We start from the raw sequence: 13746 nt of genomic DNA on the forward strand, positions 1-13746 counted from the left end.
TTTGTTCAATGTAAAACAAAATGTGCGAGATTGTATTTCTTAATATAATGTACCTGACTTGAACCAATAAAGAATAGTCTCAAAAGAAAAAGTACATGTGATATGTGTGATCCTTTTTTGTAGTATTATTTGGAAATAAAATAAATGCTTTTCCTTCAATTGTTGATCAGAACATGTTCTGTATAAGCACATTACAACTTGGCAAGTCATTATGGCTTATTGCTCCTTTAATTACAATTTAACCAAATTTTGTAAATGTGACTGGTAAAGGATCTTTTCACTACTTTAATGAAAGTTTTAGTACATGATGAGCGGTAAATGATCATTGGCAGATAATCATGATAATGGTTTATTCTAATGGAAATGTCTCGACCATTTTTTTCGTCTCACCTGAGAATGAGACTGTCCACTGATGGCAGATCTCACACTATGAATCCACAAAGAATTGCTCACTCCCCCCCCCCCCCATTTCCTGTAGATATAGCACAAGCTCAACATATCTCTCCCATCTTCACGCCTGACAACAACCTGTCCAGGAAGCGTACCATTACTATTGTCAAATAGGGACTGCAGTTTATAGCTCTATAATGCCGTCATCACTCATACTGTCACTGACCATCACGTGTTTCACATTAGCTCTGGGTTTGACACTGATTTATTCCAACACAGTCGCAGCTGCAGAGAGAAGAGTAGAAAAAAAAAAAAAAAACATCCAGTCAGCATGTGTTGTGCCAAACTTGTGTCCTTTGCCAATATTGTATTTTTGTTATAGTCTGTTCTTAAGAGCTCTCAAACTTCACAGCTTTCAGCTACGTGTATTCGTCTTTATACACTTTCGAGGGCTGCCCCCTAATAGTTCAAACATTTGTCGATGGAAGTATAGCCTCAGGGAGCGGCAGAGTATTCGTTATTCGTCAGAAAAACAGAATAACTCAAAATCCTTCCAGGAGCTGCGCCTTGTTTGTTGTCTGTGTCTGTAAGGCTTATCTGTTGTGTTACCAGCTGATCCTTCATTCAAGCATAAAGCCTTGTGGGTAATGTATGCATGTGATGTAGCCTCTTTTGGGAAAGTGAGTCTCTTCTCTGTGTGAGTTACTTAATAGGTGAGGGATGACTATACTTTCCAGATATGGTCTGAGTGTTGTGATTCTTAAACGAGCCGTGTGTTGTTTCTGAATAAATCACCACAACCCAACATGACCACCATTCATTAGTTATTTCAGTGTTTATGTATCTGACACCCTGACAGGCTGAGCAGGACCTCTGATGCAGAGAAAAGGCCTAGACAAGTTTGATTCACCTACAAGGATTCCAACTGTTTCAAAAATGACTTTTATTATTGCATGTGCATCAGTTAGACTCAACCACAAACATGAAAACTCTCTTATCTACGGCCAACCGAACTCTGGTGAACTTGGAAGCGAACCAAGACCCCCGTTTTTAAGCGTTCGGTTCGTTGGTCCGCACCAGAGTTTGTTGGAGCCTTCACACCATCCCATACCAAACGAACTATCCGACAATGGTCACCAGAGTTCATTTCAAACGGCTTAGCTGTGAATGCACCTAACTTTCTTTTTCAGCCTAGAACCATTCCCTGAGGCCCCCCCCAAAAATATGTATTTGGATAAATGAATGACTATGATTAATCTTCAACTACACTTCACTTCGTTGCAGCCAGTCTAGAGAAAATCTTCAGTCGGGGGGCAGCCCCAGCACTTTCTCATAAATTCTCACAGTTACATTATTCTGGTCTAGTGGTTGCGCTCCTTCTTTGACCCTCACAGATATTCCTCGTGGCAGATACGGAACAGCCTTGTATCCTTACATCAAGTCTACAGCCCAGTTCTTTGCCGTACCCATCTGCTGTGGAGTACCCATAAATAATGTGTGACAAAAGGCTGCGCGGGACACTCGGAGGCCTGCTCGTTTGACCTTTCGACAAAGAGAAACTCGACAAAAACAAACAACTCCCCTTGACACAAGGACGCAATCTAATTTGGTGCAGAGAGGCTGAAACAAGGCTTTCCATTTCAGAGTGGTTGCGGGGGGGGGGGGGACTGATTCCAGCTCAGCACACCCACATCAGGACTGGCACCCGGAGCGTGAGAAGAAATCAATGGCAAAGGCTTTAACAGGCTAACCATAATTGGGCTCATACTCTAGACCCACTGTGGTCTTTTGGAAGTTTTGTAAATACCAACGGAGAATAATATTCTGGGCGAATATAGCTTGTGTCTGCCTAGATGTGGCTCATTGATTTTTCCCTTTTATTATTTGTTTATCCTGTGTTTTGTGCATGCTTCAGAGGATCCAGCCTGATGAAAGCCAGCAGAGAGGCAGAAGCTCTGTCAGGTGGAAATATCGTTATATGCACAGAGCAGAATATTATCAGATTAGCCATACAGCCAAGTGCATTATCTTTTAACAGTTTCATACTTTTAGCACACGATCTTTCCCACAAGAATCCGAACGCCGCAGCTGCTGGAGCACATACCTGGGTGCATAACAAGCACTCCACTGAGCCTGTGATATGATGCAGAGAGAGCTTTAGCATGAGAATAATAATTAAGAGCAGAGATGCAAAAAGGCAGAGAAGAGGCTATTTGTCTCGACACTACAGTCTGAGGGACGCAAAGCAGAACAGAACACACTTCAAATGTGGAACTGTAGACTTATTACTAGAGGCCGGTGAGTTCAGTTCGTCTTTCGGATGGCGGGGTCGTTATCGGGAGGGATGTTGGCAATCAAGGGACTCGTCCACCTACTGACAATTTCTCTTTCTCTCACTCCTGGTCGGACAGGGTGGGATTAAAATGACCTCAGGCTGGAAATAAATGAGATTCAGGTGGAATAATCAGCTGAAGAAAAGGCAGGCAGGGGTGACAAATAGTCAAGTATGTCTAGACATCACATCAGGTCGCCGTCTGCTAACTGCTCACATATCTGTTATTTTTTCAGGCATGTATATTAAAGGTTACTTATTATTCAAAATAAACCTTTCTATGGTTTTCTAACACTCACATGTGTCCGTAGCCTGTCTACAAACCCACCCAGTTATGAGAAAAGTTCATCCTCACCGTCTTTTTCCTGCTCCACTTTTCAGAAAATGTGTGCTCAAAGAGGCCGTTTGGAGATTTTCACTTTGTGACATCACAAAGGGCAGTAACCCCTCAACCCCAGATGGGTGACACTCCCACAGCTAGGTGTTTGTTCTGCTCTCTGAGTCCACTTTTACACCATAACTAATAGGGCAAGGAGTGAGAAAGCCCATTCACGAAGCCCTTCCAGAGAGGGGGCGTGGTCAGACACAGCTCGTTTACATTTAAAGGTACAGACACAGAAACAGCCTGTTCTGAGCAGGGCTGAAATAGAGGGGTTTATAGGCATGATAAAAAAGTGGATTTTTAACGAGAAACTTCACAGACATGTTTTGTGGACCCCAGAGATTAATTTAAACTGGTTGAAAAGAAGTATAATATGTGACCGTGAGCATTACTTTGGTTTAGTTTAATAACAAAAAATAATAATGATGCTATTCTTCCGCTGTAAAGCACTTTGAGGGCCGCTTTATAAATAAACGTGCCTTACCTCGCGATGCATTCCCCTCGCCTTTCCCTCAGGATGGTGCCATGTTTATGTGCACAAAACATGAGGAACTAGGAAATGTTCTTAAGTTTGACTGAAACTTCTTCTAAGCTTTCAAGACAAGGATTTCCTCTTTATATGAGTTTTTTTTAATCTTTACTTTCTCGTTTCTTCTCCATTTTTTTTTTCAACAACTATAACTTCTATTTCAGCCAAAGTAACTCTGTCATCTGTAAGATAAAAATGAGTGGATGTCGTTTAGCAGAGGTATATAACTCCTGAGCGGCAGTTACAGCTGTCAATGAATTATGGGCCTTTTAATTACAATATGTACCTTTTATTTCTTTTAATTGAGTGTCTGTGTCATTGCCTCCCTCTTTGTTCCTTTTTTTTCATCACACTGCACTCGACACAAAACTTGCAGCATATATTATTTCACAGTTTATTATTTCCCACAGTGATATATCTTAAATTGTGAACCTATAGGATACACAGAAAGGAGGAAAAGGACAAGAAATCCAGTTAATATAACACCAAAACTACTAAAGTTTTTGTAAAGGCGACATATTGTTTCTCTCCACATTTTATTCTTCACTCATTACCTTTTATTCCCTCACATAGTTTCTGTAATATTACTTCCAGATGGTGCAGTGAAAAGTGTTCTATAGTCGCTGGCTCATAGACAATGATACAACGCTTCACCGTCCGTCAGTAATTACTGTCACCACTATTTCCTGGTTGCTTAATTAAATATTTATGAGTGCACGCTTCCTATTTTTGTGTGGAACCACTATAACAAACATGAATTTGTAATTAATTGCCTCACAGCGGCTCAGGAGACAGCCAGAGTGATCACACAATAATTTGTTGTTGCAATTACAAACCATTGTTCACTTAATATGATGTATATTGAGAATAAACTTTTGCCAGATCCTGCGGGAGCTGTTGATTAGACCGCCAGTTTACACACACACACACACACACACACGCACACACAGACACACACACATACACTTTGAGTCACAGACAGAAAAATTGACCAGCAGTTCATCAATAGATTTACATCACACACACTGAGCTGTATTTACTCACATCCTCATCCTGCACACAACGAGCCTGATGAATGAATCATCAATAATCATTCTGTGCAGTAATTACTCAGCTGTTTACTATGCAAAATAGCCCTGCTTTAACTACATTCACAGAAAAAATAAATAGATTGTGAAAATAAACTTGCTCGTATTTAATCAATGCTCACTTTAACAAATTACCTCAAAACAGGAGCTACATTTTAATTCAGAGCAGCAGGACTTCTGAAAGCAGCTGGAGCCGACTGGCTGTTTGTCCAAAATGTTCTCCATCCCCAACCCGTCGGAAACAGCAGCTTGCTTTGTGCCAATAAGCTTCACAGAACGACTGTTTAGGTACAACGCAAGCATCAGTTTAGTAGGTGCAATGATCAGAGTCCATTTGGCAAAAAAACAAACAAACAAACCAAAATGTCTGTCAATGTCTATTTAGACTCGAAAAATAAATCAAACTATACTCAGATGTTTTAGAGCAGGTGCTTCCCAACTGGTGGGTCGGGACCCAAAAATGGCTCGCAGGGCTGTTTGTCATTGGGTCTCCTGGAAAAAAAATGGTCTCTGACAGTCTTTGAAGCTCTTTTTTGTTTTTTTTCAGTGTCATTGTTCTGTCATGTTTTGTACGGTCTAAAGGTCAACGTTACACTATTTTTCTTTAAATCAATCTGATTGGTTGGGAAGACATTTGGGTCGCAATTTCTCATGAAGTAGTTGGTGGTGTGTCCTGAGGTTAGACCAGTTGAGGACCACTATATAAGAAAATACAACTTCTGAAATAAAGCTCACTGAAAAACTTTAAGATTACAGTTTGGTTATATTTAGGCAGAAAAAACATTTTTGTTGGGCTAAAACACAAAACAGTTACTTAGTTAGGTTTAATAAAAAGAACATAGTTTCTTTATAAATATGTACCTTTACTTATTAATTATGTAAATAACTTAATTTAGGGACCATATATGACAGAACTGAAGTACGTAACACAACTAAAAAAGCCCATGGAAGCTACCTATATATATATTTTTATTTTAGCGCCCCCCTGTGGACACAGTGGTACATTTTATCTATTTGCTTGTCCTGTACATGTGTTAGTAGGATTTTCTGATCCGGCTTCACTATAAAATCAAAGGTATCACTTATTGTGAATCTTTGTTGTAAAAAATTTAAAACAGAGGCTGTTTTCCCAGTGTGCCCAAATCCCTTCATCTGACACCTAACCCGCGTCAGCAGACGCTCACGTTAAAAATAACTATAAAGAAAAAGTCAATCTTTACGCTGATGATCACTTTTTCTTTTGTCGCTCGTAGAGATTTATCAATATCAATTTCAGTCCATTTCACAGCCAGCTAAACACTCCTCACAGGAGCTTTAAAAGCAGTAACGTTTCATATTGAATCAAACCCCATTCCCTGGTTTAATGGCTCATGTTTGATTGACCAATCCATCTGCCCCTAACTGCAGCCCCAAGCACTTACTTTCACATTATTTGTAGTTCATCATCTGACTTCACCACCCCAAAACAAATAACTGGAGGACAATGTCCCCATGCTAGAAGGCAACTACAGTGTCATATTTTGTATGTTTGGCCACTTACCAAGCTGCTGTATTTGACAACCTGAGAGTGAGGAAGGGATTATTAATCAGTGTTGAAGACAAACCCCAGGAGGGAAATGTATAATGCTAGCCTCAACATGTGCATTACGGCCCCTGAGAGACTTGAAATGATGACATAAATAGGCTATGTAATCATCACAACACTCGCCTATAAGAGCAGAAGGTTGACTGAGAATCGCTGACTGACGTGAGGCTCATTTCAACATCAAGGCTCAGCGACTCATCACACCGTGTGAAGCACACTGGCCAGCAAATGAGAGCACAGGGAGTGATCAATGCAAATTACCCACAAGGCCCTTGGAGGACAGAGTCTGCAGGTGGGTGCTGTGGTGGTGGTGGGAAGTGAGAGAGGGAAAAAAAATGCATGAAGGGCAGTAATTCAGCAGCAGGGTTGGCAGGAATAACACAGCTGCGGCAGACTGAACAGGTGAGCATATGTTGGCCTGTTGGGAAGGAGAAGGGAGGACATCTTTACATACTGATGAAACATCACTCGGTTGCCATTTCACTTCAGCTTTCAGCTGTTTGTTTCATCCTCATCATGTGTCGAAGCTTCACTGTCTGGACTTTTAAAACGCTGTGAACTGAACCTGATGTTGTGGTGCTCGATTAGTATGAAATAAATCATACTTGCAAAAAGTGCAATTAGTTTTCATTCACAGTTAGTGGTTGGGCTGGTAGATATGGCCTGAAAATATAATATATATATAATGATATTTGTTGCCATGGAAACATGGTAAAGGAAAGATTAGTGTCACATTACTGCTTATAGAGTTCATATATATATATATATATACAGACTTCTAGTGGGCCCGAGATCTGAAAAGAGATAAGATGTTCCGCTTTGTCCACTGGGGACGCCAACATTGACACAAACCAGAGGTGTCCTACAGGAGCTTTAAAAGTTAAAGATGTCAATCACAATCAGGGAAGTCTTAATCAAGCTAAATAGGAGAAACATCTAGGACAAGGTTGAACTCATTTATGTAGCCTATCTTCCAACCTACATACTTTTAAAGTACCTGGAATATTGTTACCTTAATTAAGTGTATTCCTGAAGGTTCTTCTAGTAGATATGGATTGATGTTAGCACAGTGTTCATGTTGGATTTAAAATTGTTTCCAGATGTCTTGAAGAGATTCTAAAAATACTTCTGAAAGAGCATCAAACCTGACTCTTAAACATCACCAACTCTATGTTCGCAACTGACAAATTCCGACAGCTGTTATTATTTCCACCTGTACATTTTAATTCCCACCTGTGGCACTTCCTGCTGAGCACACATCACTTTATCGAGCACAATGAGCCTGCCTTCTGCAATATGCTAAGTCATGCAGTGACTTAACCATGCGTGGTAATGACTTCACTTTTCTCTTTTGGCAACTTTCTCGCAGATTGCCGTTGAAGCCTGACAAGAACACTTCATTAATGGCCGCGTGGAATACAGTGCACGTCGAGCCGTGCGGAGTGCGAGCGCTTCTATAGAGCTGCGAGCCACCAGTGAAGTATGAAATAAAACGTCAGCTCCTCAGAGCGAACGACTCGTTCTGAATACTCAGATTATCACATCCCTGTCTCGACTGAAATGCAATTTGTTTTCTGTCTGAAAAAGTCTTTAAAAAAAAAAAAAAGAGCGAAAGAGCAGAATGGCGTTCAGGAAGTCGGTGGCTTATTAGAATGCAAATGTGCTCCGGGGCTGAGATTTTTGTTATCAGTAGCCATCACGGGGGGGGGGGGGGGGGGGGGGGAGGGGGGAGAGTTGCTGTGACTCATTCAGAGAAACATGACATTTAGGAGATAATCGTGTCTATTTGCAATTTTTGTTCAACTTTTCAGCGGTGCGAAACCTTGCGGAACCTTCTCCAGTTTTCCAGCGGCTATCTGAGCTGCAGAGCGAGCCGCGTCCTGTCCTCTGGCAGGGCTTTGCTCATAGGACTGTGCAATATGAGCGGGTGATGGAAATCCATATCAAAGTGGTTTATATTTCAAATGTCCAGTGTGGATCGTCTCATTGTGTCCTTCTTTGTGGCTATTTTTGACTTGAGGAAGTGTATTGTGTCATGTTGGCTCATGCTAATCAGCTAAATCTGGAAAACACTCGGGCAAAAACAAAAGGAGGAGAAAGAGACGGCGGGTTAGAGGTTGTTTTGTGAGCCCTCATCTCTGCTCATGTGCACATGGGAGATCTCTTTATTTTGTGCAGGAGATGGTGTGGTAAATTTAGTTTATCACTGTGTCAAATACATTTCCAAGATGATTTTCTAGCCCAGCTGCAAAGTGTGGCTCACTCTCTCATCACAGAATGAAACAAACAGAGAAGAGAGAGAGAGAGAGAGGGTGCTCAATACACCCCCTCACTTTGTGAACATTATATCCAGACAGTTTGTGCTGCATAATTTAACTCCATCTGTGAAGAAATGCGGAGCTAGAGGAGAAGAAAGGCGTGAAGGATCTGGTCTCCTGTGTTCTTGATGCCACTTTTCATACTGTCGCTGGGTGGTAAAATAACATTATCTATCAATGACAGGCAGGCTTTTAAGGTAAAGAAAGGTATGGGTTAAATCAGCTTTTCAAATACAGTTTAGTGCCTATTTGCTGCTCTGCCATTTTGACTTTATAGTTGTTTTTTTTTATTTGCTCTTCCAAACACCTGATTTTCTGCTTTTCCCAAGAGAGTTCAGAAAGTTAAAACATTCATTTTTTAATTGGCAGTAACAGAATGTTTTCTAATACCTGGTAGAAAAATGTGATAGGATAGAAAGTAAAGATTTCTTAGGAAACTAATCAAATAATGGTTCTAGTGTTGAGGATTGAACCTGTATGTAAACACACGATTCAAAAAAAGATGTCCCCACGTACAACGCAGATACAGAAGGTAGACAAAGTTAACACTCACAGAAGACTTTTTTATAATAAATCACAACCCTTTTGGTTTTATATTTCAAATCTAAGCAAAATGATCTTAAACTGACTTCTGTTTGATGGCAATGGTGCGCCTAAAGGGAAGTGGCTGCTATAGGCTTAGACTACCGGGGGAACTGGCACCTTGCCTCCCCCCACCCCCTTGCTCCCTATCCCTCTTCCTGCATCTTATCCCATCTCTCCCCCTATCCCTTTCCAAGCCCGGCGCAGTCTAGGCCTGTGAAGACTGTTTCGTCATGAGCCGGGGATCCGGCCAAAGATTTCTGCCTTTTAATAAGGCAGTTTTTTCTTACCACTGTAACTTTTGCTGCTTTGCTAAAGTGTTCATGATGGATAGGCCGGATCTTTGTAACATAACAATAAGTAAGGTCTTTTACCTGCTCTTTTGTAATGTTAACAGACAAAGAGTAAGGTCTTTTACCTGCTTCTTGTAAAGTGTCTTGAGATAACACTTGTTATGAGTTGACGCTATACAAATAAAGATTGATTGATTGATTGATTGAAGTGTGTATGATCAATGAGATTAAAAAACATATTTCATTTCTGACCAGTGCCATCAACATGTTAATGCCCTAATTCACATATTTAGAATTTTCTTTTTTTTTAGAGGTATTATTAAATCAATTTTTGCAGTTGCTCTATACTCAACCAAAAAAATAACTCAGAACCTTGCTTTCAAGCTTCCCCACATCTTACAGCTTCTTATCACTTCCAAAAACAAGATATCCTTTTGTTGGAGCACCTTGGAGATCAGTGTGACATACAAGAAAAAATAGTTTCCAAAAATAAATCAGCTGGAAAGTGAGTGCAGAGAGGATGGAGGCAGCAGACACACAAAGATTTTTTTGAAGATAAAAATCCTCGAGACATCACGGCACCTAGGGTCATGTAACATGTTAGCATTGGGAGTCCTTTTAAACATTTTAAGTGCTCTTCTTCACCTCATCGTGACCTGTCCGAGGTGCTTCTGAGGTTTGTATAAGAAGAAACTAAGATGAGAATAGTCAGAGAATTTCAAAGAGAAACACAGGGCTGTGGAAAAGCAGCAACACGCTGACTTCTTTCCTTTGAATATCACAAACTTTTGCAACTGTCATGGACCTCCCCAGCTGAAATTGAAAGTCTGAGTGGTTTGTGAAGTCCCACTTCAACAAGACAATAGTCTCTGACAAAAAAAAACCCAACATTGTACGAACAACATTTCTTCAACTCTGAAAAGCTTGTGGACTCCCTGGACATTGATCTATTCATGAGTACGACAAGAAAAACACCTTTTTAAAGTTATGGCCAAGCGCAGACTGCAGGATTTTCTGGACGGATGATTCCTGTTTCCCCACAACTAGAGGATGAATCTGGTTCTGTCCCTTGGTGGGTTCAGACGTTTTGTACAGATTTTCTGGTAAAGTGAGGTGTCAATATGTCCAGGCTTAAATCTCCCAAAAAGTACTCAAAAAAAGACTCAATTGGGTTGCCCAGTGAGTGATGCGATTAAACTGGAACCACAAAAGCCCTTCAGAGAGAAGTCGTGATGTTGCAAAGCACTGGTAAACATTACAGTATAGGGAGTCTTACGCTAGCTAACATGCTACTGTTGACAGAAAAGTGACAGGTAGCATCTTACATCAAGTTCAAAGTGAAAAAACATGGGGACTTTAAAATGTTCTCATCCAGACTTGTTTAACCTTCTCCTTTAGCATCGTGTTTTTCACTGCAAATCATTGCTATAGCAGGTTGTTTTACACGAGATCATATGAGATCAAGGGAGTTAGCATGTTGCTCTGCCTAGCACACATATTAGCCTGAACTGTGTCCTGCAGTGAGCAATGCCCATGTATCTACAATCATTTTAATGTCAGCAAAATCATGAATAGAGAAAATCTTTCCTCTGAAGTTAAATGAAACTATTGGTAGTATCAGAAGCGTTCTGGTTTCCATTTGTGGTCCGGGTTTGTCTACAGCAATTTCAACAAGGTTTGATTGTACGCTGAATAACACTCTGTGTAAAAGCAAAAAAATGGAGCCCATCAAGTGTACCGTTAAACATAAACATAACCATAAAACACCCATCTGAAGATGCGTTGTGAAGCACAATAATGGAGGTGGCCATATTGGGTATACTATCTCATCCTAACTTTCAATTAATCTAGAAAAAGGCAAAGCGGTGGAGCTGAGGCATGACCCTTAACCTCCTGGGAAAGTACAACAATGCCCCCAATTGTGATGGTTTTGAATTCCAAAAAGAGTTAGTCGACGGGTTCCGAGACCAGAGAGAATAATATTTATTCAAGTTTCTCCTCATGTGTTTGATGTAACACAACTTTTAAATTGGTTAGGACTTTAAAAGTCCTGCAGTGTGAGGCAAGCACATTCACTGAATACCAATACACCTGCAGATGGAACCTGTCCAGCTCCACTGGGGCAGTCGTTGCTTAGATGCTTTGCTAAATTGCACTGCCGTTGCAATGAACTCCTCCCTCCTCCAAGCCTCAAACCTGTCTCTCTTACCTTCAAGGACAGGTGCAGTGAGGCTTTTATATCGATATGTAATCCTTTTGTTTTCTGCCAAACATTGAATTAAGATTCAATAATTTAATTTCCGAAGTTAATCCCTTTGTTAATCATTATCTCTTTGAGCTTCATCTTTGCTTCTCAGCCTATTGCAGATTTACAGAAATGAAAGAAAAACAAGCTTATTGTAGAAAAAAATGAAGTTTAAAATGAATAAGTAAGAGGTGTTTAATGGTTTAACAACAGTTCCTCGTGCATGCTATCAGTAAACAACAGAAAGAGGCGAAGTTGGTACAGAGCGCTAATAGCTACGCTAATTAAAGTGGGCTCAGCCTGTCTTACCTCGGGTTAGGCATTTGTATAAAGGCCAGGATTTCTATCTGGGGTTGAAGCCCAGTTAATGAGCTTTGCCGGGGAAAGGCAGTGCTGCAGCGTGATGTTGTTTCCCCAAGTTTTTTTTTTTCGCCCTGGCGCCTCCTCTCTCCAGTGACCTCGGCTCATTACTGCACATGAGAAAAGGTGACAGTGGCGCCGCGACCCCTGCGGTCCGAGTCATTACCCTGCATCCTTGCACCTTGCCTCCCCCAGGAACATGCCGCATCCTCACATTCAAGGTGAAGGAGAGAGATAAAAAAAAAAAAAAAAAAAGAGAGAAAAGGAGGACGAGGAATGAAGATACAGATTGTCCACCTGGAGGAGTTGTACAATAACAAAAGAGGGTGATTAACATGAAATGTGATGCATTCATGAAATATTGCCGGAGAGAAGACGTGGACACAAAAGTCTGACTAAGTTTTTAGAGGACATCACTTTGACGAGACAAACTTTGAGGACGCATATACGTCATCATTTTTGGAAGTGAAATAACCACAATGTATGTTCTGACCACCCGTATAGTCAAGTGTGAAATTCAGCGTTGACAGGCCTGTGTTTAAAAACCTTTCAACACGGGATTATTTCCTGAAAAGAAGCAGGAAAAAAAAACAAAAAAAAAAAACTGCTGTCTTTGAGTTGTGTAGCCGTTGAGTGTAATTACATCAGTGTCTTCACAGTGAGGCGTGGGAAAAAAACCTCGACACATCATCTCTCAGCAGCGCTAAATTAGCTTTTGGAAGTGTCATGTCGGAGTTGTTGGACTCATCCTCAGCAGGAATCCTTTCCCCGCCTTCTTCTTTTTTTTCCCCTTCCTCCTCGACCTGTCAGCTCCCATATCGCAGCTGCGGTGTCAGACAAGGCCTCTCACCCTGTGGAGCATCACGGGAGCTCTGTTTCCTCTCTCCCCATGGCAGCTTGTCACCTGCATACACCACATCCCATCACTTCCCCTCTCTCTCTCTCTCTGTTTCCTATTTCCCTCTCATTTCCTCGCCGTGTTTTTAGAGAAGCCGAAAGAGCAAGCAAAATGACCCACACGCGCTGGCCTATGACTCTCTCGCACAGCCCTTAATTCCTCTTCTCTCCATCTGCTCTTTTCGATTTCCCCTCTTTCTCTATCTCAGGTCATTTCTCTTGTCTGTTTCATTTGATCCCACGAAAATGTCTGTTTCCTGCTCAGCGTTGAGGGGTCGCCCTCACTTTGAGGTCACAGAGTGAGACGCCACCAATCCTACCTGAAAGCTCTGCCTTATCAACCTTCTCCTGCCTCGACTTAAGATTCAGGAGACAGAGCGTAGAGGTGCACTGCTAAGGAAGATCTGGCATATATTTCTTGGGAGTCTGAATGAAATAAACAGGTTGGTGAATGGTTTTGATTTGCAATTAATTGGATTTCTTTTGTCGTTTTTTTTGTCATCACTTCTAACAGTAAAAATAAGAATCTCCTTAACCGACACAAATTAGACGACAGGTCTCATAAAAATCTAATTTCGTCTCAGGGTTTTTGCTCTTGGTTGCCTCATCACAAAAAAAGAAAACACACATGACAAAAATAGTTCTATTATAATACCGACCAATTCAAAATTGCTGAGGACGCCCAAGAGTCCCCTCAAGGGCCCCAGAGGGTGCCAGGACCTTAGTTTGAGCACCACCTCATCAG

This window comes from Labrus mixtus, chromosome 19 (assembly GCF_963584025.1).
Source record: "Labrus mixtus chromosome 19, fLabMix1.1, whole genome shotgun sequence".
NCBI classification, from domain to species: domain Eukaryota; kingdom Metazoa; phylum Chordata; class Actinopteri; order Labriformes; family Labridae; genus Labrus; species Labrus mixtus.